General features: G+C 45.1%; 1 pseudogene; it reads right to left on the bottom strand.

The window, feature by feature from the left end:
* Positions 1-1,349: 1,349 nt before the first annotated feature.
* On the bottom strand, positions 1,350-23,669 carry LOC146186207 (cytochrome P450 3A24-like; annotated as a pseudogene).
* Between the last annotated feature and the right edge of the window lie 283 nt (positions 23,670-23,952).

The raw sequence follows: 23,952 nt of genomic DNA, 5'->3' as shown, positions 1-23,952 counted from the left end.
AAGGCCCTCCAGCATGGCACGGCAATCGAAGTAGCGAAATTTTTCATCGAACGCATCCTCCTGAGGCACAGCGCCCGACAGTATGATAACGGACCGAGGCACTGCTTTCACTGCCAAGCTACTGGAATCTGTCATGCAGCTGAGCGGCACTACTCATCGCAGGTCAACCACCTACCATCCAAAGACTAATGGCTTGACAGAACACCTGAACAAAATTCTCGCTGACATGATGTCCATGTACGTGAATGTTGAACATCGGTCTTGGGATGACGTCCTGCCGTACGTCACATTTGCATACAACACGGTGCAGCAGGAAACAATACAAATGACGCCGTTCTCCCTTATTGCATGGCCGCGAAGTTTCGACAATGCTGGAAGCCATATGTTGCCCCGTGACGGCCGCAACCTCGAAGTTGGCGCCGAGGAGTTTACGCAACGCGCTGAAGAAGCGCGACAGCTGGCGAGGGCACGCATCCGGAACCAGCAAGGCCGAGATGCCCAGCATTACAATCACCGCCACCGTGTAGTGACTTTCGAACCGGACAACAGAGTGTGGCTGTGGACTCCGATTCGACGTCTTGGACTATCCGAGAAACTTCTGAAACAGTACTTTGGCCCATAAAAAGTGCTGCGTCAGCTGAGTGACGTCACGTACGAAATGATCCGTACGGCTTTTCTATACTACTCGTCGCCAGCAGAAACCCGAGGTGGTTCACGTCGTGCGCATGAAGCCGTACTTTTTTGCGCGAACTGCCCTAGCAGAATAGCACAACGCCTTGCCGCATGTTTCTTGCTTACTTAATTTTTTTTTCCTTTCGAATTCATCGAGTCGACTTTTTTTTTTTTTTTTTTTTTTTTAGAGAGAGGGGGGTAATATAGCGTGAGCAAGCTGGGCAGCTGCTCATCGCGAGTCTCGTGCGCTGACTTGAAGTAGTGGCCCCGTGACGTTTGATGCGAAGAGGCTGAAGTTTGGTGCAGACCGTCTTTCGATGAGCTGGACCTGCTCTCCGGTGTCTTTTGGACCAACCCCAATTAAACCCAACCTTCTGGTTACGGGCCTTAACGGCTACGTGACAATATAAACAAAATAGAATTTATTAAACACTGTAATAAATGAATAAAATAACAAAACAAAAAAAAGTCTTGTCCCATGCTCCTCTTCACACCCTCCCTCGATCAGCCACGACGAAAAATATTGTCCCGAGATTCGTGCATGTAGGTACTGGTAACGACACCAGTGCCGCTGTGCCCTTGTTACGCCATTATGACATGAAGTGTGTGCTTCCAGTAAGGAAACAACCATACGCTAAAATAAGCGAAACCATAAAGTATGTTGCAGGGAGCAGCAGTGTTTGCAGACTCTTTTATTTCTTTATTATCTTCTTGTGGGTTGAACCATGGATATCACGAGTAGAGCACGTATAAGAAGATTACCTGTGAAGAAAAGCCCAAGGCTGGGACGTTTGGCTTTTATATGAACCATATGCGCTAGCGGAAGATGGCGAACTAGCTGTTCCTCTGTCTGACTCCCACGATGAGGTCCTTAGGCACCAGGAGTCCGAAGCCCGGCAAATATTCGGGAGGCACCTGCGAAGAACGTGCAAGGCTTATATGATAAAGAGCACAGTGTATGGTTCTCAGGGGAATTAAACTTACTTTACAAATATGGCAACATGTTATTAAATTAATCACCAATGATTACGATACAGTTATTTATCTTACCTAACGAAAGGGTGAGCGAAATGTGTGGTAGCATTATTGTTGCTGTTGGGGTGATTTGAAATGCTTGTATTACTACTTAAATGGAAAGCAGGCTAGTGATTGCGGCCTGAAATTAACCATGTTTCAGATCTGTAAAGGAACAAAAAATGTAACAGAAACACTGCCCCTAACACTGCTCCTAACACAGATGCTCCACGTCGAAAATATATGGTCACGGTATCCAGATTGCCTGAAACGCAACAGTACACGGGAGGGATAAGTTGGTGCAGGGGTGGGATAATAGTTCTTTTTTGGGTGTGCATGTTCGAACCGTTGGGAATGTTATCGCAATAGATATAGATATGCCATTTGGCATATATCAGTCAAGTCGGAAAGCTAGGCTACTCTGTGCTTATCTTCAACACGGATAGATATGCGCTTCAGACTGGAGCTCAATAAAACATAGTGAGGGAACAGCGCTATGAACGTATCATTCACCGTTTCTTTGTGTTTACTCCACATATGAAACGCCAATTTTTCCGTATTTGGCTACATATGAGCTTAATTCTAAAGCAAGTTTACTGTGAACGCCTATTACCACATGACAACACAAGTTGTCGAAAATAAAAAAAAATAAAAATGATTCTTTTTCCAACTGGGATTTGATTGTATGCTTGCATTTTTCGTCAAGACATTTTGAGCAGAGCAATTGCGAAAATACATTCCTTCCTCCTGTTTTATGTTCGTCTACTCAGGAGGACGTTTTCGCTTAGTATTGCTCGGGGATCCTCTGTGTGTGCTAAGCATAAGGTGATACGTATCAAACGTTTCAGGCATTCCTCATTTAATGCTGATCACCGCCGTCGTACATGCAAATAGCAGGAAACATCGACTGGCACTGCATAGACTTTTGAATGGCACCGTGAACAAGTGAATAAGATCGTAAAGAATGGCCAGCTGCCCCAAAGTGCAGTTCAGTAGCAAGAGGTGCCTCAGTGGAAATGTTCCTGTATATTACTAACCTATGGAGTTCCTTGGCGTGCAAGTGCATCCTATAGCACAGATTTATTTTTAGTTTTCCATCATCTTTGCAGCGTCGCAAAAGCTGTTTCGATCAAGCGACACCAAGCTCTAAACTCTTGTGGGAAGAATAGTTCGGCACCAAAATGCATAGACAAAAAAAACATTGGTAGCGACATTTAAGACTGCTCACATGTGATAAGGCAAAAACTGACAAGGGTTATCGATATTAAACAATTATAATGTGAAAGCACGGACATTTTTGTATTATTTGTTTAGCTCGGTGTAATTTCAGCATTTCACACAATGTTTATGTCATTCTTTAACATTTCCAGAAGACGTTCGATGAACTGGTTAATCGTCATTTTTCTTGTGATGACGTCACGTAAACATACAATTTTTTACCCTACTGTATAAGTAAGAGACTTTCTGTAGCTGTCGGCCTTGTTCGCTCATAAGCTAAGATGTTCTACAACTTCCCGGCATAATTCCGAAAGTTATTTCGTTCAAACCTGCGGGTGTGTGGGCGCGCGTGGCGCACATGCGTGCGCGCGTGCGTGCAAACTCATGCGCATGTACTGCAGGGAACCAATATATTTGCAACACTGCATACCGTCAACATGCTTGCACATACGTTTTCATTACAAGGAGGAAAGTAAACGCACAAGCCCTGCGCAAGCAGCCAACTGCATCACTGACAACTCCCTTGCGTCTCCTCGCATGGCAGTCAAGCCGCCAAACCACAGGAAGAAAAAGAACAAAAGCAAACAATTGCAAAAGGGCAGAATCGGTGCTAACGATACATTCCTGCCCATCGAGTCTTTCGACTGAGCAGCGCGCCTCTCTCCTGAAAAAGAAAAAAAAGAAAAATTTCACGAGACACGTGTAGTGACGTATAGGTATATGCTACACCCCCATTGTGTCAGTGATTGCGCTCCCAGGACCTGTAAAAATACTTTCCCGTCCTGATTTAAATATTTGGTTAGGGCATTGATCGATTCGTCGTCCAGATTTGCGAGCATCTTGTTATTAACGAGTGGTCAAGTACCCCAAGAGTGGAAGAGGGCTAAGATCACCCTAATCCATAGGGAAAACCACCGGGCTTGGAGAATCTCCGCCCAATATCACTAACATCCTGCGTAGGCAAACTACTTGAGAAAGTTATTCAGAGGAGGCTAACCAAATACACCGAAGAGAATCATGCGTGGCCGGCTGAATTGGTCGGATTTAGGCCCGGCCTTTGTACGCAAGATACCATGCTCAGACTACATAACGATGTTGTCAGAGACTTCAGGAAAAAAAATACGAAAGCTATTCTAGGCTTAGACCTTAAGAAAGCTTTTGACAACGTCAGTCACGACGCCATTCTCGACGGGCTCGCTGAGCTGAGAGTAGGCGAAAGAACCTACAACTACATTAGATCATTCCTGCGAGACAGGACGGCGATCATCAGCTTTCAGGGCTTATGTTCGGAGGAGTTCCCGCTGGGTAACAGAGGCACTCCGCAGGGGGCTGTGCTCTCACCTTTCCTTTTTAACACCGTAATGAGGAAGCTCCCCAGTAAGCTTGGCCATCTCGATGACTTAAAACTAAGCATCTACGCGGACGATGTGACCGTCTGGATGTGCGAAGGGAACGACTCGTACATCACATCCAGGCTCCAAGAGGCAGCAAATATAATCAGCTATCACGCAGAGGACTTAGGTCTATGCTGTTCGCCAGAAAAATCGGAGCTCCTGGTAATGACCAGCAGTAGTGGGAAGATAACTCCAGATATCAAAATTAAAGTCAACGGAAACGAAGTCCGGAAAGTAGATGAAATTAGAATATTAGGTATGATTATCAACCGCAGGGGTAGTAACAAAAGCCTGATTAAGAAATTAAAAGATCAGGCGGAGCTCGTAGTCAGAGTATTTAAGAAGACGTCCAACAGAAGGAGTGGTCTCACGGAGGCTAGTAGACTCAGACTCGTACAAGCTTTTGTCACGAGCAGAATGTGCTACGCGACTCCCTTCCTAAATATCAACAAGACCGAAGAACACAAACTAAACACCATAATTAGGAGATGCACGAAGTGCGCTCTAGGACTCCCCATAACTACTTCTAACGACATTCTAGAGAAAATGGGGTTGCATAATGAGTGGAAAGAGCTGGCTGCGGCGGTCAGGCTGTCCCAGAGAGAGCGACTCGCAGGAACGGCGGCGGGTAGGCAAATCCTCGATTGGGTAAACCTACTAGCGCCCGGGGAAGGCGAAAGTGTCAGAGAAAGCATAGATCGAGAAATCAGAAAGCATCTATACGTCTCGCCCATACCGAAGAACATGCACCCCGTACACGACGAGGGGAGGAGGAAAAGCAGAGCTAAGCACCTCGCTAACAAATTGGACAAACTCCCGCCGGGATCGGTTGCCTACACCGATGCAGCGATCGGGAAAGAAGGCGACGTAACCTCGGTCGCCCTATTGGACACTGGGATCGCCATAGGAATAGAAAGAAATCGAGATCTACCGCCGGTAGAGGCGGAGGAGATTGCAATAGCCATTGCCATTGCACGACCAGGCGTGAAACACGTCATCAGCGATAGCAAAGCGGCGGTTAGAAATTTTAGCAAGGGTAGAGTCAGCAATCGTGCTGCAAAACTTCTGAACGAGTCGTCTCTCGCCGAAAGCGTGACCATAATCTGGACCCCAGCACACGCCGGTCTCGCCGGCAACGAGGCTGCCCACATGCTCGCCCGCTCCTCGCTACCTCGGGGTGCTGCGGACGCCTCCACAACATCTAAAACCAAAGAATGTATAGGTACCTTTAGGGATGTAACCGACAACTTGAAGAAAGACCGGAGGATATATCCGCCACCGGTTAGATCCCTGAGTAAAAAGGAATCGTACGACTGGAGAAAACTCCAAGCTCGAAATTTCTTTTCGCCCCTGTGGAGGAGTTGGACGGGTGCCAGAGGGCGGAAGAGGGACGGTGCAGAAACCGAAATTTGTAAATTTTGCGGCCACGTGGCAACATTAGATCATATAATATGGAGATGCGTTCGTGCCCCAGGGCGCAACGCGATTAAAACTAGCGATGAATGGGAGACCACGCTAAGAAGCTCCGACGAAAAAACACAGCGATTCGCCGTCCGCCTGGCGGCCGAGGCTGAAGACCTCTTCTCCTAGACGAGGCCGGGTGTCCTCTGGCCGCGGTGTGACAGACTGCCTCCCCGGACGCCTGCGTGCGGACTCGTAGGTGGCTGCTGCACCATATTCGGCGGAAATAAATGTTCTTCCTCCTCCTCTTCCCGTCCTAGGAGCGATTGCCAGACGATGACCTCACAATTTTGCCCCTATTCCCAGTGCACGCATGCATTGAAGAATCGCATCTCTCCATTTCCAAGTGTGGCCACTTCCTACATTCTGACGACGACCAGGTTGATACTGGTACCCTCAAAAAACGGCAACATGCTGTGCGAAGTCAGCGCACGTTAAAGATCCCCAGGTGGTCGAAATTACTCCGTAGCCCTCCACTACGGCTCCCCTTTCTCTCTATCCACTTTCACTCCCACCTTCATCCCTTCCCTTACGGTGCGGTTCAGGTGTCCACAGAGCAAGTGTGACAGATACTGCGCCTTTCCCTTCCTATGAACCAACCATTAACCAACCATATGGTCCGTTTAACCAAGAGGGCCGCAATACTTTCGCTTTAAAACAAACACGCACGAAGTCCATGGTCACCATGTCCCACCAACTTGCCCAATCCATCACACTGGCCACAAAGCCAACTCATCAACCTCTGACCATCTGCGCAGTATGAATGACATAGGTAGAATACCAGTATACGATATACTTATTGTGCTGCTAGGCCCATTTCACAGCTTGCTGCTCACCCGAGTCCTTTGGCACGTCACAAATTGTACGCTGTGTATGGCGTGAAGGAGAGATGTCTTCACAAGCTGAATAGCGAATCGCATCCCTACGCAGTTTCGTGGACCGGCACCGAAAGGCAGGAAAGTATACTGGCGGATGGACTTGACGTTTTCCTCATTAAACCTAAAAGTGAAAAGTCAAAGAAACAAACAAGACATAAATCGAAACGAATATAAGCCATCTCTTGTCATGACGTATCAAAGACAACATACGACCGAGAATTATTATGACGGGGTCGCACAGACAACGAAATTGTACTAAGAAAACTGAGAACACGTTATCTTAACAGCTTGAGAGCATGTTGACAGCATCAATGCAAATAAAAGCAGTTAACCATTCGTATTACATTTGCTACAATGTGTAATGTAACCAAAAAGTCTTACCAAAGACGCGAATGTGTTTCTTGCGGAACATAGGTGATGTTACCATGTTTAGAACGAGTTAAGCTTTTTTTTTTTTTTGTAATTTCAAAGGCATCGTTTCAATGCATTGCGTTGCTGCACAATTAATCTGGTTCCACATACGTTCCACTTATAAGTGGAACTTTTAAAAATGTTCCACTTAATAAGCGGAACTTCTTTAGAAGTTCCACCTATAACTGGTACCTATGTGGAACGAGATTAAGAGTGTAGAATTCACATGATAAAGGATGAAAACAGCCATTTGCTGGCACATTTGCGACCCTAACTAAAACCAACTTCTGTAGGCCAGTGGAAAATAGCTTCTTTAGAATGCGACATATATACATCAATCCGACAGGCGCATTTTTTGCGAAACATAATTTTTTATTAACATTTAAAGTAAAGCCCACTCATAACGATGGCAGTTATAACGAAAGCGCGTTTATTGAAAATGAGGTTGCAGCCACCGTCAAAATATTCCCATGAAGCATTGTAATCTTTATTCGTATCCGTATGCGGCCCCATCCCTTAACTCGTAGCACGCAGAACGAAGTTGTGATCTTTGTTTGCGCTCAGTGCCGCCATCAACATGCGGATTATCAACTTGTTTGTAGGGCAAGATGCCCAGAGATTTATCTCGAATGCTTGCAGCCATTCGCGTCTGCTTCCGCATTGTTCCCGATTGTTGTATTCTTTTTTGCGGCTTTATCTAAATGTATTTTCGCCGGCTTTAAACTGAGCGCTGAGGGTGTTCGTACTTAGACGAACGACGAGTACACTTGCTGCTATCGCCACCGTCGAGTTGCTCAATTCTTTTGCTGGCGCAAGACGGCCCACTAAAGAGCTTCAGCGCACTCTGAGTTCCTTTGCCTACGACCTTGTTACCGCATTGTGACTATATGTAAAGACTATGAAGCTTGCGTATGGTAGAATTAACAGTGGTTGCACCCGTCGGTTATAACGAACAAAAAGCCGTGAGCTCCATTGGCTGGCGGAGCTTACCGGCTTCCTGCCTTCTTGCGATCGGCAGAGCGGCTGCCAGCTCTAGCCATTCCCATTAGGAATGTGTCCACCCAACAGGAAAAGATTAGAAAGGTTGAATTGTAATTCTATTTAATTGTCAGCAAGCGCGCTCCTTCTGGCTTCAATGGCATTCGATGCGTATGTGTGTCCGGCTGGACAAAGTGAATTCAGTTTTGAGGTCAGTGCGAGAGAGGGGCTGCGTTGAAATCTTAAACTGCTATACATGTCTGGTTATAGACAACGACATCGATTTGAAAGGTTTAAATTTTGCCGGTCACTTCATGTTATTTTTTAGCCCAACCGATTACGTGGCGTGAGTCTTCTGCCCACTTAAGTGCCCGCCTTCTGCGCTGCAGCTGCGTCCACCAGGCACGCGCAAATAGCAGCCATTCTGCATCGACCTTGTGTAGCATGGACGATCAGTGAGCAACAATCAGCTGAAACTGAAATCAGACAGCAGCCGATGATGTTAGGGTGAAGTGTTAGCTGCGACCCAGTTTTCTGTCGTTGGGGCTGTAGGAAGAAGGAAAAGAAAATGCACGGGCCTGCTACTGGCTCTGTAGCTGAGCCACCTCCACTGCCTCGTGCAGACACAAAAGAAAATAGAGAAAAGAAAATAGGAGGATCCGGGTCGGTGTTGCCCTTACATCAGCCGTAACTAGGACGTGGTCATACTTCCAACACTTATATCCTCGCCCAGGATGCCCGATCTGTAACAACAAAGATGTCGAGGCCGACATCCACCACTTGCTGTGGGACTGCCCAGCACTCAAGCCAACACGAATCCGGCACCTGAGCATAGCTGGCCTTTCAGCAACCAATCCTGCCTCATACGTCACTTGGACGCAGGGACCTCATCATCGCTCACTTCTGGACTTCATACAATCAGCCAACCTTTTTCCATTCATTTAATCATTTATTCATCCTTCATCTCATAACCTACTGATGCCCTGAGGCAATAAATATTGACTTAAAAAAAAAAGGAAGAGGGAAAGAAAGACGCGCGCCGCAACAACAGCCGTCGTCCACCACCGGAGCGGTGGCGGGTGCAATGACGGCCTACAACAGATAAAAATTCGGTGGCAGGCTAGCCCCCGCCGCAAGCGGCGGTGACCTACCTGCTCCAGCCACAGTTTTCTGCTTCAAGAGCCAGTTGCGACTAGGAGCCGCTTTTATATTCGCTATGCGAGCGCTTTACACATGTGCATACATACGCTGCGCGCTCTGCGCGCATATGCTGCGAGGTAGCTTCGACAGTTCATCATTAGAGAGATTTAGCACACCGTGATCCGCGATCCGCTACCGTGATCAGCCACCGCGCATTCCACTGCGCATGCCCAGATCAATTTGATGTCGATAGATGGCGCCGCATATTGGATGTCGGCACACAGACCTGCCGCATTGGAACCAATCAGCTTGTCCCACGAGCGGTAGAGGGTCACGGTGACGTATCGCGGATCATGATATGCTTAATTTCTCTATTGTCGAGGATCGGCGACGAAGATTCCAGCGTGTTACCAGTGGCCCAGATAAACTTAATCGAAAATGATATTATCGCAGCCCTAAACTCGCCCGTCCGAATCAAATGACTCGTTGAGAAACGCATGACTGCGCTGCGGAGATCATAACAAATGCCTTGTTAGCGTCTGTCTTAAACAGGCGTGCGCAACGGACTGCATGACGAAATATACATTATTTGTGCCTGACTTTCTATTTTGCATGTATTACGGCAGGACCTGCCATACAACTCGCGTGAATGTCAGGCACGTGCGTTATAAGTGGGCTAGTTTACATTCACATAACGTCACCTAATCAAAATCTTATTTGCGAACTGCCAAACAATCAATCTGTTCCTGACGTTCATACGCGGCAATGTTTTTATTTCAGCGGTTATTCTCTATATATAACGAAAAACATTCATTCCACTTCCTGGTTTTCAAGCAAATATTCATAGTTGTCTCGTTATAGTTTGTACTGTAAGTTCCATAGCTAACGCACTTAGCTCTAGAACTCTGACATCTTGCTGAAAGGATATCCGTGGTCATACCAAATGCTATGAAAGGAGAGCATGCTTATGACCATTTAATGTATATATAATTTTGTAAATTACGAGCATAATGTTTTTGATTCGCTATATATGTCATGATGCCTAGAATTATAGCCCAGGACTGGCCACTGCCCTCAAATGCTTTAAATCAATTTCCACTTTGTCCACATCAGTGCCTCTGTTCAAAGTCATGATCTAACCTATGAATATTGACGTTCTTGCATAAATAACAGCTAGGCGATGCAGATGATGAAGGCAATTGGCTGCACCGGACATTGAGACTTGCCTTTCGGGCTTGAAAACTTCCGGTTTCGGGAAGAATTCTGGGTCGTTGTGCATGGCCTGGATCGGTACAATAATGGCGCAGTCACGGGGAACTTTTACTCCAGTATCTCCGAGCACGTAATCCTCCAGAGGTGCCCTTTCGATTCTATTATAAAGGATATGTAGGGTTCAGAAAAAAGAAGGGTTCAGAAGAAGGGTTCTTCGAGGCAGGAGACAAAAAAAAAAAAAAGCGGTATGATAGAAGGCACTAAACTGTATTCACGATGTCCAAGGATTAATTTGTGTATTACCTTTGTGAAGGTGACATAATTGGCAGAGTTTCGTTCACGACGCAGTCTAGATAAGGTAGTTTCTGTACTTCGTCATACGACGGCGAGTTGCCCTGCGATAAAAAAAGTTGTGAGGCAGAATGTGTATAATAGCGAACAGGTAGGCCTAAGAGAAAGAGGCGACCTTTAATGTTGCGTGCTTTCTGCGCACAGTTTTCCTTTCATAAGCGCGAATTATTGAAATGCATGCCTAAAAAGCAAGCCGTGTTTAGAAGCAAGCCCAGACCACACAAAAGTTATAAGGCGTTTTCTACATGCAAGCTATACTTCAGGCATTGAGCTAATGCAGCGTATCGGTGTCAAAGTCGAAAAGGAAGAATAAGGAGGCGGCAGAAGAATTTGCACATTAGTCGGCAGGGAAAGGTAAGTTTGCGGAAACATTCATCCACTTCGGCTCGCAGCTTGTCCTGGACATGAGGGTTCACAGCCAAGAGATAAGAGGCGAATGATGCGGTGGCAGAAGACGTGTCCTGACCAGCCAGGAAGAACAGGACGCATTGTGCCAGTGCCTCCAGCTCACTCAAGTCTTCGTAAGTAGTGCATCAAGAAGAAAGGAGGTTGCAATTATTTTAAGCTTTCTTATTTTTCTTGGGTAAATTTGGAATGCGGAAAATTGCCAGCGTATGGCATTCCTCCTACAGAGATGTTATAGTGTCCCAAAAAAAAGTGGCAATAAAATGTGTTGGTATAAAATTCAAATAAAATTTCTGGTTGTCTCTTTATTGCTCCCACAGATGGCAGTAGCAAGGGATTACTCGAGCTCGAAACGACTTCGGCACAACGTAGTTCAGGAAGAATGCCTATCTGGTCATACGTCGGGTGAGACTAAAATGGCGTTGGAATTTCTTCCTACTGCAGAGAATTAGCCTGAAAGGCACTTTAAAACGCGAGCGGTACAGAAGAGCAAAAAAGTGCAGTTAATCGTACCAATGAGAAATTTCGGTTCGTTGTTCCTGCGTTACGCTTCTTAGTTAAGAACCTTACCAAACACTGATACATAAAAGAATCAGTGGCGTGACATTCGAGAATTTCGCTTAATTTAGCGTTTAAAAAAGGCCTCGTATTTCAGTTAATTGGTTATTTCAATTTATTTGCCAATTTTTGTACGCAACGTTGCGCTTCGTAGAATTTAGAGGAAGTAAATTTGGTACGTAATTTAACTACATTCGCACAAAATATTTCATTCTCGGGACGGGTCTATTATGATAGTGCGGAGATTTAAACCTGCTGCTAGTCGTGTTCATTAATACATTCAATACATTAAATTTGGATCTTCTGTATACTGAAGCACAATGAAAGCTGCCAAGGAAAAAACTCCCGCTGCGATGACTGCTGGTTTGGCTACAGATAACAGTGGAGTTGACTTCGTATTTAGGCTATGCTGTGTAATAATGTGTGTGTGTGTGTGTGTGTGTGTGTGTGTGTGTGTGTGTGTGTGTGTGTGTGTGTGTGTGTGTGTGTGTGTGTGTGTGTGTGTGTGTGTGTGTGTGTGTGTGTGTGTGTGTGTGTGTGTGTGTGTGTGTGTGTGTGTGTGTGTGTGTGTGTGTGTGTGTGTGTGTGTGTGTGTGTGTGTGTGTGTGTGTGTGTGTGTGTGTGTGTGTGTGTGTGTGTGTGTGTGTGTGTGTGTGTGTGTGTGTGTGTGTGTGTGTGTGTGTGTGTGTGTGTGTGTGTGTGTGTGTGTGTGTGTGTGTGTGTGTGTGTGTGTGTGTGTGTGTGTGTGTGTGTGTGTGTGTGTGTGTGTGTGTGTGTGTGTGTGTGTGTGTGTGTGTGTGTGTGTGTGTGTGTGTGTGTGTGTGTGTGTGTGTGTGTGTGTGTGTGTGTGTGTGTGTGTGTGTGTGTGTGTGTGTGTGTGTGTGCGTGTGTGTGTGTGTGTGTGTGTGTGTGTGTGTGTGTGTGTGTGTGTGTGTGTTCCAACGTTTTAGATCGGGGACCGATCTTTATCAAGGATGAGCTTACTGAAGGGCACACATGTACTTTTAAACCGCTAACAGAGAGGGTGAAAAAGGGGAGGTAAATGGGCGAGACAGAGATGTTGTTAGAACTGATGCTTGGGCGAGTTGGTATGCCATTTTCTGAAGAACAGCGCGACTTGGACAAGGACGGAAGGAAGACAACACTCAAGTGACAACACAGCGCCTGTGCGTGTTGTCTTCCTTCCGTCCTTGTCCAAGTCGCGCTGTTCTTCAGAAAATGGCAGAGATGTTGCCTGCCGTGGAGAGTACAAACCACGCAGTCACGCACAACATAAATAAAGGCGGGAGGGGGGAGGCACGGAGCTCCCACCCTAGATTGCCAGAGAGAGGAAAAAAAGGAGGACAATCGATATAATGATAAAAGGTGAAAAAGACGGAAAAGGAGGGGAGGGAAGTTGTGCACCCCAGGACAAAGAAAATCGCAAGCTCCATTTGTGAGCGACCGTGCCACCATCGGCTCCGTCGTAGTCTGTCGAGATGCCAAGACAAGAGTACAAACGGTAAAATCAATCCCCTGTAGCTCCTGACACCACCCCACGCGACGCACGAAAACACGCGAGATTCAAAGATTAAAATCACATGGCACGGATTGATGTCTTTTTTCATCCGTTTCTTCGTCCATTTCAGGATTCTTTTTATGACTCTCGCTTTCTTTGAATGCATTTCTGCTCATCCAAGCTTTCGTTGCGTACCCTCTATTAGTAATAGCTGCCCCGCCGGGGTGGCGCAGTGGTTACGGCGCTCGACCACTGTTCCCAAGGATGCGGGATCGAATCCCGACCTCGGCGGCCGATTTTCGGTGGAGGCGAAAAGCAAGGCGCCCGTGTGCTGTGCGATGTCAGTGCACGTTAAAGAACCCCAGGTGGTCGAAATTTCCGGAGTCCTCCACTACGGCGTCTCTCATAGCCTGAGTCGCTTTGGGACGTTAAACCCCACAAAACCAACCTATTAGTAATAGCTCAGTTATTGTAACAATGGCAAGCTTGCCTTTCCCTGTTTTTACGCCCCGACATTTCATTGTACAACGAGCCTTACGAGGTGGTTTTAATTTTGAACCTCGCCATTTTCGCTCTTCGCGTGTCGCGATATCTGGAGCCAGTTTTGATTGCTTGTTCCCTTTGTACTCTTAAGGACCTTGGAATCTCGACATACCGCACCGATTACGGGGCCGGTGGCGGTACGGTCACTCACATATGGCGCCTCCGCTCTTCCAATGTTCTAGGTACAGTGCTCTAGAATCTTGGGCAGTGTGTCGTCCGCGCCGGGGAACAATAGAGGAGCGAGGTCGCCGCCGCGATGACAGGCGCGCCTGACACCCAAGGGGCGCTGCCAGTAACAGGTATGCCAAGAGGTGCAGGGCGCGCTGAGCAGAGCTCCATTCGCTTGCATGCAAAGACGAGCGCAGACCGCCTTCGCGTGCTGATTTCAGGAATTCACATTTCGTTGTTCTGCTCATTCTACGCCGTTTGCTGCGCTTTCTTGGTGTGCTGTTGAAATCTCATCTGTGCTCTCCATTCTAGAGCACTGTAGTTCTAGGGTACTCAACTACCCCTTCCCTCGTTTTCATCATTTTTGCTTTGTTTTTCCTTGCCATGTTTTTATTTCTCCTTTTTCTCTCATTGATAAGCCAGGGTGGGCGACCTTTACCCCTTGTGCGTGGGTGTTCGGTTTGTATATGCGCCGTGGCAGGCAACATCTCTTCATCGATCATTTGCTTCTCCTTATTCCCCTTCTCTGCGAACAGTTGTTTAAAATGACTTCTCGATAAAGCTCAGTCCAGGATCGAAACGCTGAGATAAACCTCCCTGTTATATGCTTACATTCCTGGTGATTCATCGCTGCATTTACTAATCAGCTTTCATCACCTGTTCCCGATATATATATAGTCACACCGCAATGACGCTCTATCTCGCATTTCTTGAAAATGTGCATATGGTATCATTGATAACTGGAAATGATCTTAAGGCCCCCTACTACAAATATATTTTACTAAAAAAAAAGAAAATGTGGTGAGATTTAATAGGATTATCGATCGCGTTTTGGCCTTGTGAAGGCTACAGATGGCAGCCGGCTGCGACATACACTGGCGTTTACAAAAAATGTCCACAAGCGGTTCTATAATATGCAGCTGAAACAATGAAATTTCATAATCAGGAAATAAAACAAGCGATTGAATGGACACACTGTGACGAGAAAGGTGTACAGAGGAAGATAAAAAAAAGCGCGAAGAAATAAAGGAAGCTCTCTTGGATACTAGAGTTAGACCAATACCGTATAACACAGACCAATAAAAAACAAAAGACAGCACAGGTGAGGCTAAAACAACATTAAAACTTGTCATCAGGATGAGTGAAAACATCAAGTTAGAAGAAATGCAGTAGAAGAATAAAACTTTGGGGGAGCCATCCATCGGTTTTTGCTATCAAGTTAGAAGAAATACAGTAAAAGAAGAAATATTTGGGGGAAGCCATCCACCGGTTTTTGCTACCAAGTTAGAAGAAATGCGGTAGAAGAATAAGACTTTGGGGGAACCCATCCATCGGTTTTTACTATCAAGTTAGAAGAAATACAGTAGAAGAACAAAACTTTGGGGGAAGCCATGCGCCGGTTTTTGCTCTTAGCAGGCTAGTTTTTTTAGCTTTGCTGACAAGACCTTTCATGAGGCCAGAGCCTTGAATGCTGAAAAAAGTGCCTGACAATGCAAACCCAACTTTACACACTCACTCTTCACATCTCTGGGCTTCAGTGGAGGACTATCATTGTCAGGGCTCAGGATTGACTGGTCTGCTTTCGCTGTTTCTTCTTTTGACATTTCTTTGGCGTTCAACATCATCTGCAGAAAATCCTCTTGCCTCTAGGGTTTCAAGATAGTAGGTGTAAAGAAAAAGCCGTCGTTACAAAGTAGCGTAATAATAGGCTTCAAATATAGAAATAGCGCAAATATTTCCAAATGGATTCCTCCATGTCATTACGGAGTACATATGAATTCCATGAATACACAATGTTGCAAAGTTTCAGTGAACTGAGACCAGCACCATTTATACAGCGCATGTTCATTAATATATTACGCTCTACAAGAAAAGGCAATCGAGGACAACGCAATGCCTACCATGCTGCTTTGTGCTCGTTTCTTCATCATATCAGTAGTTGCATCCTTGTAGAAATTGAAAGCTTGTTTGTTGAAGTGCCTTGTATGAAAAGTTTCGCTTAGCTTCTGGAAAATTGCTGAAAGAAGTACATGAACAAGCACGTATCTAATTAGGCATCCCTCGAAAATTACAATTGTAGATTCACAATGTCAAAAGTAGAGTAATTAGCTCGTTTAGAGTTTCCGCAGATCGGCCGCTTCACTGCTAATTAAAAAGAGAAATGAGTTAAAGCACTGTTTATAGGCTAGTAACATTCTGTTCAGGCCACATTAATCTTGATTGGTCAACACCAGCAGAATCGACCAGTTAGCCCCATAAATCATGCCTGCCTAACCTATAGTCAGAAACCTCTGAAAGAACGTGTGAACAGCGCTCTACATTTGAATTGCATACTGTCCGAAATAACGCTACAGGTGTGACTCAAAGATTAAGGTGACGAGAGACTCTATGGAGAGATGTTATTCTGCAAGCAGGTACACAGATTCGAAGTTATGCACCTATTACACAATGATTAACAACTTGGCCGCCATACTTGGTGAATTTTTAGCCAAAGCGGCTTAAAAATTCATGCATAAAATACATGCATACAGGAGTAGGAGAAATCAGCAACAAGATCCTGACCTATATTTTGTCTTCATGCTGAACGTCTGCCTTGCTGTGAGTCCTCTACTAGTCGCGTTTTCCTTAACGGTATCAGGAAGTTTAAGTCATGATGCCAAGCGGGACTTTAGGAAGAATGGCATGAAAACCATATTCGTCCTAATCTTCCAGGAAATTCACTACAGCTCCATCCACAAAATACAGCGACAGTTTTTTTACGGCTTGATTCTGGTTGATTGCTTTATCGAGGGAGGAAGTATTTTAGTGGAAGTTATTTTTACATAGTGGGACAACTATGCGCAGCTGTTAGCAGAAAACGACTGTGACTTCTCGAAACAGGCGTCGTGTAGCCGCAAGACGATGTTCAAGTAAGTCGGGTCGAATTCAACCAAATGCATTCATTGTTTCAGCGCTCTAGGTAGGCAGCTTACTGGAGTGACACCCCTCAAGTCCGAACTTGCGGCACAGAGATTTCTACCTCTCCAGGCCACCTAATAAACGCCTGAGTGGTAGGTGATGGACAACTGGTACAAAAGTTGAGCATGACCGTCAAAATATGGCTTTAGAGACGTGTTCATATCTCTCTCGTCGCCGTCGACGCGTCAAGGAAACAATGGAACTCATGTTTCTGCAAGAACTGTGATTGCGTTGGTGAGTCATTGTGTCCCAGATAGATAACAGTATCTCTGCAATTTGAATGTAGTGTGTGCATGCAGACTCGGCTTATTTTACTGCTTAAGCATAGCCCTTAAAAGCACAACCGACTGGTGATAACCTAAGCTGCTCAGGCGCCGTAATACTCAACACAACCTCAAACCTCAACATCAACCACAACCTTTAAGTATGCTAGCGGCTGAGCGAACAAAACCGTTTTTCTCTTTTCATTTAGACGCGCTGGTCCTCTGCGGCAAATTAGCAATTTTGCTAGATTAAGAACAGTCCTCAATGCGGGGATGAAAATGTCACAAGGCATTTTTCCATCGCAAATCAAAATGCCCCGTACGTGTCGCCCACAAGCATTCACTTACTGCAAAACCGACCCCGACACCTTCCTCTCACAACCCCTTATTCACCTTAAAGCCCCCATCAAATATTCGAGTTACGTTGAGATAGAGAGATAAGTTCTTCTCACCACTGAGCACAGTCTTGGGAGTCACATGAGCAAAAAAGGCATTTCTTGCGCTCCGAACAAAAGCGCTTTCTTCCGGGGACTGTGGGGAGAACTTCACTCCAAAGGAACAGCTTGCGACGGCGTCCAACGTGAAATAACCGTAGAAGCTTGTAAAAGCAATAAATAAGCAATATGGTGGCATGTTAAAGCAAGCAGCAGTATGGTGGCACGTTAGAGCATTCAATGTCCATATCACAATACAGTATATATTCTGCATGTTTTATTTTATTTTTATTTATTTTTTTAAGTATGTAAACTGGGGTTTTTTTAGGCACTCAGGATTGCGCCTCCTCCTTTAGTAAAAAAGGGGAAATACGACAATCCAAGTCGCATTTCAAGGCGGAAAATGCAAGGCTACAAGTTAATAATTGCTTAGAAGCACAATTAACGCTAGGGAAATTAGGCAAATTAAAGCATGAGCACATTCTAGCCGAAAGAAATTACAAATCGTGTAAAAAATACTACATATATTGCTGTTTCGTCGAAATTTCAAACTTTTCTGCAGTTGTGTAGGACGTGTTTTGTAGTTATGTAATTTCTCCGACGTACCTTCGGTAGCCTGCATTTCTGTAGTAATTTTAGTGGAAACTACATAAAGCTCTGATTCAACTAAGCAAATATGTGTTGCTAGAACAGATTTACGGTCCAAGACCACAGGGGCATTGTGTTGTGATTACAGAAAATTTTCTATAAACTTTTTCGAGTGCAATGGCAGATAACCACGAAAGTAGCAGTACGTTTTCTTTTCTATAGAAGGAACCATTTTTGTTCACAAATTTTCTGCCGCGAGCTTGATCAAATAACTGGATAAATACGCGAAACAACATGTTTTTCTTTATCACTACCTAGGAAGCAAAAGTATGCGACAGAGGGTTCAATTTTGGCTGCTGGTTTTTGGATGCTGCAATGAAAGACTGGTTAAGCTGCGGAGGTGTTTGAGCGCGTGTTTGCGCAGACAGCGCTTTCCGCCCTCTTCTGTGGGAATTGTACCATTCGCACGTAGTGGCGAGCCCAGGGATCTTACTATCAACGGGAGGTTGAACGTCGGAAGAAGGAACTAAATTATAAATTATAATTATAATAAGTACTTATTGTTTGCTTTGAACCGCCTGCCATGTATTAGTAAGTGCAGTCAATACTTTAGATTATATAATGATATCGCAATTTTCTAATAATAGCAGCTGAAGCAATCATTTCACGGACGCCTTTGCGAGATAAAAGACCAGCGTTTAGGCAAGGCCGCTTTCTGGTGAGGGTATTTTATAACAAGCCAGTGTATTGAAGCAATTCAGTAAAGCGATATTTATAATTTTGAGAAGGTAATACTTGTCATTTTTTGATTAAACTCATGTTTACCCTTTCAAGTCAACATCTTCTGATCTCTTGGCAGCTTCTTTCAAGCGCTCTGATGTGAGCTCAGCGCACTTGTCGATTATCGCTTGCATCTGTGGACGAAAGGGAGCGGCCAAAATGGGTTTAGTGATAGTGATATCGAGTATCTAGAAAGATTAAGACCTCGGCGGGCGTTGATAAAGCGTCACGTTGACAGCTTTTCTCGGAATACAAGAAACACTTTCAACTTCATCAGGAAAGCGATACCTGGGGAAAAACTGCGAATGCGACTACGAAAAGTGAACCATAGAAGGAACTTTGTGGCTCTCTGAGATAAAACTTGCTTTACTACTTTTTTCTATATTTTACATTCCCGTCCTCTTTCTCAACCACTGCAAGTAGGCACAGTTTTTGACTGAAGAAAGCAGTAGGAGAAAAAAAAAGAAACTTTAATAGAGATGCAGTATTAAGCGTCGAGAATGCACTAAGCCAGCGTCACAAAGGCCAACTAGTCCGTCAGCTCGTTTGAGCCTCGCCAAATTCATATAATCTAAGATGTTTTATGTAATCTGTTTAACGAGCCAAAGCAACTAAGGACGCTGTAGCAGAGCACGCCGGATCAATTTCTGCCACCTGCGGCTCTTTAACGTACTCTGACATCGCACAACACTAAAAGTCTTGCGCTTCGCTTTATAAAAACGCGGCCACTGTGTCCCGGATTCAACCCATGTCCCCCGGATCTTACGTTTCCTAACCCTGTTAAAAAAAAAAAAAACATAAACTAGCAATACAGCATGCCGGGAATTCAAAATATAGGAAGGCTACTGACTTTAAATACTGGGTAGGAACAATATTTTACAACAGGCAGCGAAGTACTGAAACGATGAACATGTGCATCTGTACGAGCCTTACCCGTTACGATAAAAGATGTATTGTCAGGCGACAATGAAATGAGCTATCTAATGCAGAACTTATCCCAATATCACTATAATATTACTGATAAGACACTTAAGTGCAATTAAATTCGCAGCATCGTTTAAACTGTGTCGGAGACACGCGGTGACGAGGTGATTAGTGCTCTTTTGGCGCCAATACGCCTTAGCGACAGCGCCGTGATACCCCCCGCCTCTTGATATTGCAGGTTTCGGCCTGTGAAAATCCTGAGATAAACAATAATGCCGCAGTTGTAATCATAATAATAATAAAAAAAAACGCAACGGGGGTTTCTTAATGATCTGAGCTTCACAGCTTACTTTCCGCAGTTTTCCGAACGTAAAGGCCGGTGACGTCGCAGAACGAAGTTTCTTCCACTGCTCTGGTTCGGCGTTGATCATAAGTTAGCCAAAATCGGGTCGTCGTACTTGAAAGTCTGCAAGCAAAAAATACGAGCCTTCATTTCACGCCTGTGCAGAAGTTCGCGTGACTGCTTGGCACAGAACTCCATAATATGGCCTGACCTGTCGCAGATGTAGCTTTCAAGAACGTATGTGCACAATATATTGCCAGTAGTAACTGCTCAATCCCTACCATTAATCTGCGGCACACCGTTCACTTATGTAAAAAATAATAATAATAATAATCCCTCTCTCAGGCTCGACTCGGTACAAGCCGGCATTAGCTTGGACAACCAGTATCAGCGTTTTCACCATGTCGCACTAGCACTATAAAATGGAAAGAGAACGAAATTGACACCTTTTCACTAAAGAGCCACAAAACGCAGATCATGTGCTGAAGGTACAAGAAGACTTCCAGGCGAGCCAGAGAAAGCCTAGCAATGTACGCGATGTAACGAGAAGCAATATTTGATGTGGTGCTCAAGCATCGCTGAGCTCTCAGCCATCAGTGACGCCGGAGCAGGCGCAAAGCTACTATAGTGAGTTCCTCGCGATGGGGTGTCGGCACGTAGTGCTCCTACCATCTTGTCATTTAGAGCGTAATTTATTCCAGCAGAAACACATGCACACCTTTCTTTGAGTCTGCGCCGCGTCTTTAACCAGGACAAGCTTGATAAGGTCCGGATCACCGACGTAAAGCACCGGTTTCCCATCTTCGAATGATCTGTTTTAGAAAGAAATAATTCCGAAAAATCATGAGGAAGCTCAGGATTCTTTAATTCCCATTACGTTCGGCAGAAAGGTAAGAAAAAGATGTTCATTATTACCCAAAAAGGCGGCCATGTTTCTTGTATAACTCTTCACCTACGAGGTATAGCGGCTGCAGAGAAAAGAGGATTTGGTCATGAATTGTTGCTGGCCTGTGGCACCTAAATAAAAAACTACTCACCTTGCAGAGTTGGCGCATCTGCGCGCCAAAAAAGAGGGAAAACTTCTCGTATGGAATGTTCTGGCTTTTCCAATAGTTGCGGTAGCGGGACGCTCGCCTGTGGATAATACGTAAACGCAAATTGCGTTCCTTAGATTTGACGATGAATTAAAGGAAAGCGAGCAGTCACGGCCTTTCGCCCTCATTTGTTGAATATGCAGTTGGATATACAGTTGTTGATAATGCAGTTTATGCCGTTTGGACGCAAGCAGGCGGGCTTGCTACTCCCATGTGAAGGAAAGGAAGCGAGCAGTCAGCGAGCAAAGCGGAACGTTTTTATTTCTTTAACTTGTAGTGTTGATGGCAAATTCACTTTAACTGGAGGATAATCCAATGGAATGCAAGAATAAAGGACAGCAGAATAAAGAACATGCCACTGGTGGGATCTAAATCTACAGCTTCCGAAATTCCATAATATTTTTTACCAACTGAGCTGCAGCGGCATATGTGTAAATATATTTCCTGAGATCACCAGCTGCAATTTATGTCTGCTACTCCCTGTTAGCAAGATTCTGGAGTTTATCAACCTCATCATATAATCTACAGCACTTGCTTATTTCAGTCTCAATATATGACGTTCCGAGTGATCACTAAGGCCAGACAGAAAGACAAAATTAGCGAATCTTTTGCATCACAGCCTCTTTATAGATTTACAGGTACCCTGTTCTCATCGTCCATGGCGAGTCGCCTCTTTGCTCAACCGTGCCTCTTATGTGCCTCTTGAAGCGAATGAAGAAAGAGCGGATTATGTGCCCTGCCAGCCGCTCGTGGCTCTCTAGGGTTCAACAAGCAGACCTTATTGAGTACGGACAGTAAGCCTGTTTTCGAAATAACGATCAGCTAGGCGACGGAGTACATATTCTGCACTAGACAGTAAGCTCAATGACAAAAATTTCAAGCAGCAATAACGAAAGCCGAGGAAACTTTCGAAGAGGCACACGCAAAGCCACATGAATTGATGGGCAAAGAAGGGCTGGAGCAAGCAAAGCTATTATGCCTCACCCGACGATATATTGATGTCACTATAGCTATGCCGCCATCATCATCATACTAAGCCTAACTATGCCCAGTGTAAATCAAAGGTCTCTTCTATATATCCGCTCTTAACCCGGATTGGTGGGTGCGCCCACATTATCACGAAAAACTTCCCGTAATCTCGTCCGGCCACTTGGCCTTCTGCCGCCCCTTCTGTATACTCTATAGCCTTCCCTTGGTGTCACTCCCAACATACTTTGAATCCACGATGTTACAAACAAGCATCGTTTTTTTTCGACTTCGCATTCCATTCGCTGTCTATTTCTTTTTCTTAATGTCGACTGGGATGCAAATAACTGGCGTTTTTTTATCCGGTCCACTCTAATATATCTTCCTTATACTAACCATATTCCTCTACATATCATCCAGCCTCTTTCAAATGAAATTTCACTCTTTTCGTTACCATTCACATTTATGCCTCGTAGGGCGACTACCGGTAAAATACAGCTGTTATGTACATTTCGTCTTAGAAATATGGTAAATTGCCGTTCATGGTTTATGCGGTTTAAAGTCCGTATGCGACTCCTGCTACGAGAGACACCGTAGCCGAGAGTTCCGGGTAATTTTTACCAGCTTATTTAACGTGCGCTGACATCGTACAGAACTCGGGTGCTTGCATTTGGCTCCCGACGAAACGCAGCTGCCGCCTCCATGAATGGCAGTTGTTATGCACCCGTGATGGCTAATAGGTCAGACAGCTTGAATACTAAGTCGGCGGAGCCGGGCTCGATCCGGCCTGACATGCTAAGAACTGCCGTTCATGGTCTGAGAGTCCTTGGCAAACGAGATCCACTGGAATTTTATTCTCCTAGTTATTTGACTCAAGTGGACCGGGTATGTGGTCAGTACTTTCACTCAGTACGTGTATTCATTTAACGCTTCGAGCAGTTCACTGTCCCTTTCTGAGTCTGCATAATTAACGTTATGCAATATTTTTACACACATTCTGTTTCGGCAACTTACGCTCGGTTTTCTATGCTATTTGTGGTGATATCATTGGTAAAGCTCATATCAGTAATGATGCAGATGTCGCCATTAACTGCAGGTAACGACCTTCCTAACTGCACCCTAACGACCATCAAATTTCGCTTGCCGATGCCACTCCTTGCCCGATTTTATTTTGTCCCTGATTTTGTGGCCATAGCTCTGTTCGGGTTCGGAATACGCGATTTGCGTTAGCAGACCGACTTTGCGACATGCTAGTCATACAGTTATATGTATGACTTATTAAATCTCCGCGTAGCTCCTCAGGACAGTTCGGTTATGCGTTTCATACGCGATTGTGCTACTCACCAATACAGCAGAAAGCCGACGGCTATGACTAGAAACAACCAATCAAAAAAAACAAGAAAGCTTGGTAAATACATTTCGACCGTACCAGTTGCACTCCGCTAAGCGACTGTCTAGGTTGGCCAAAGTAACGAGTTCTATCCCGTTTCATATCTACTTTGCGATATAGGTGTGTTTTTCCGCTCTCTGTATGGCTATGAGGATTGATAAGAGCGTTACGTAATCCTCGGCAAGTTCAGGCCGGCGTAAGACTCAAAAACTGGACTTGAGCTTATCGGCCGCAGGCGTCGAGTACGTCATGCACCCGACATGCACTGGCACACCCGAGCGCTCTTCGCTGCCTGTTCATGGATCTCTTGT

The sequence above is a fragment of the Amblyomma maculatum genome, chromosome 6 (assembly GCF_055883805.1).
Source record: "Amblyomma maculatum isolate TAMU_Amacu chromosome 6, ASM5588380v1, whole genome shotgun sequence".
Classification (NCBI taxonomy): domain Eukaryota; kingdom Metazoa; phylum Arthropoda; class Arachnida; order Ixodida; family Ixodidae; genus Amblyomma; species Amblyomma maculatum.
Note: the sequence above shows the minus strand (reverse complement) of the source record. Positions and strands in the feature narration are given on the sequence as shown.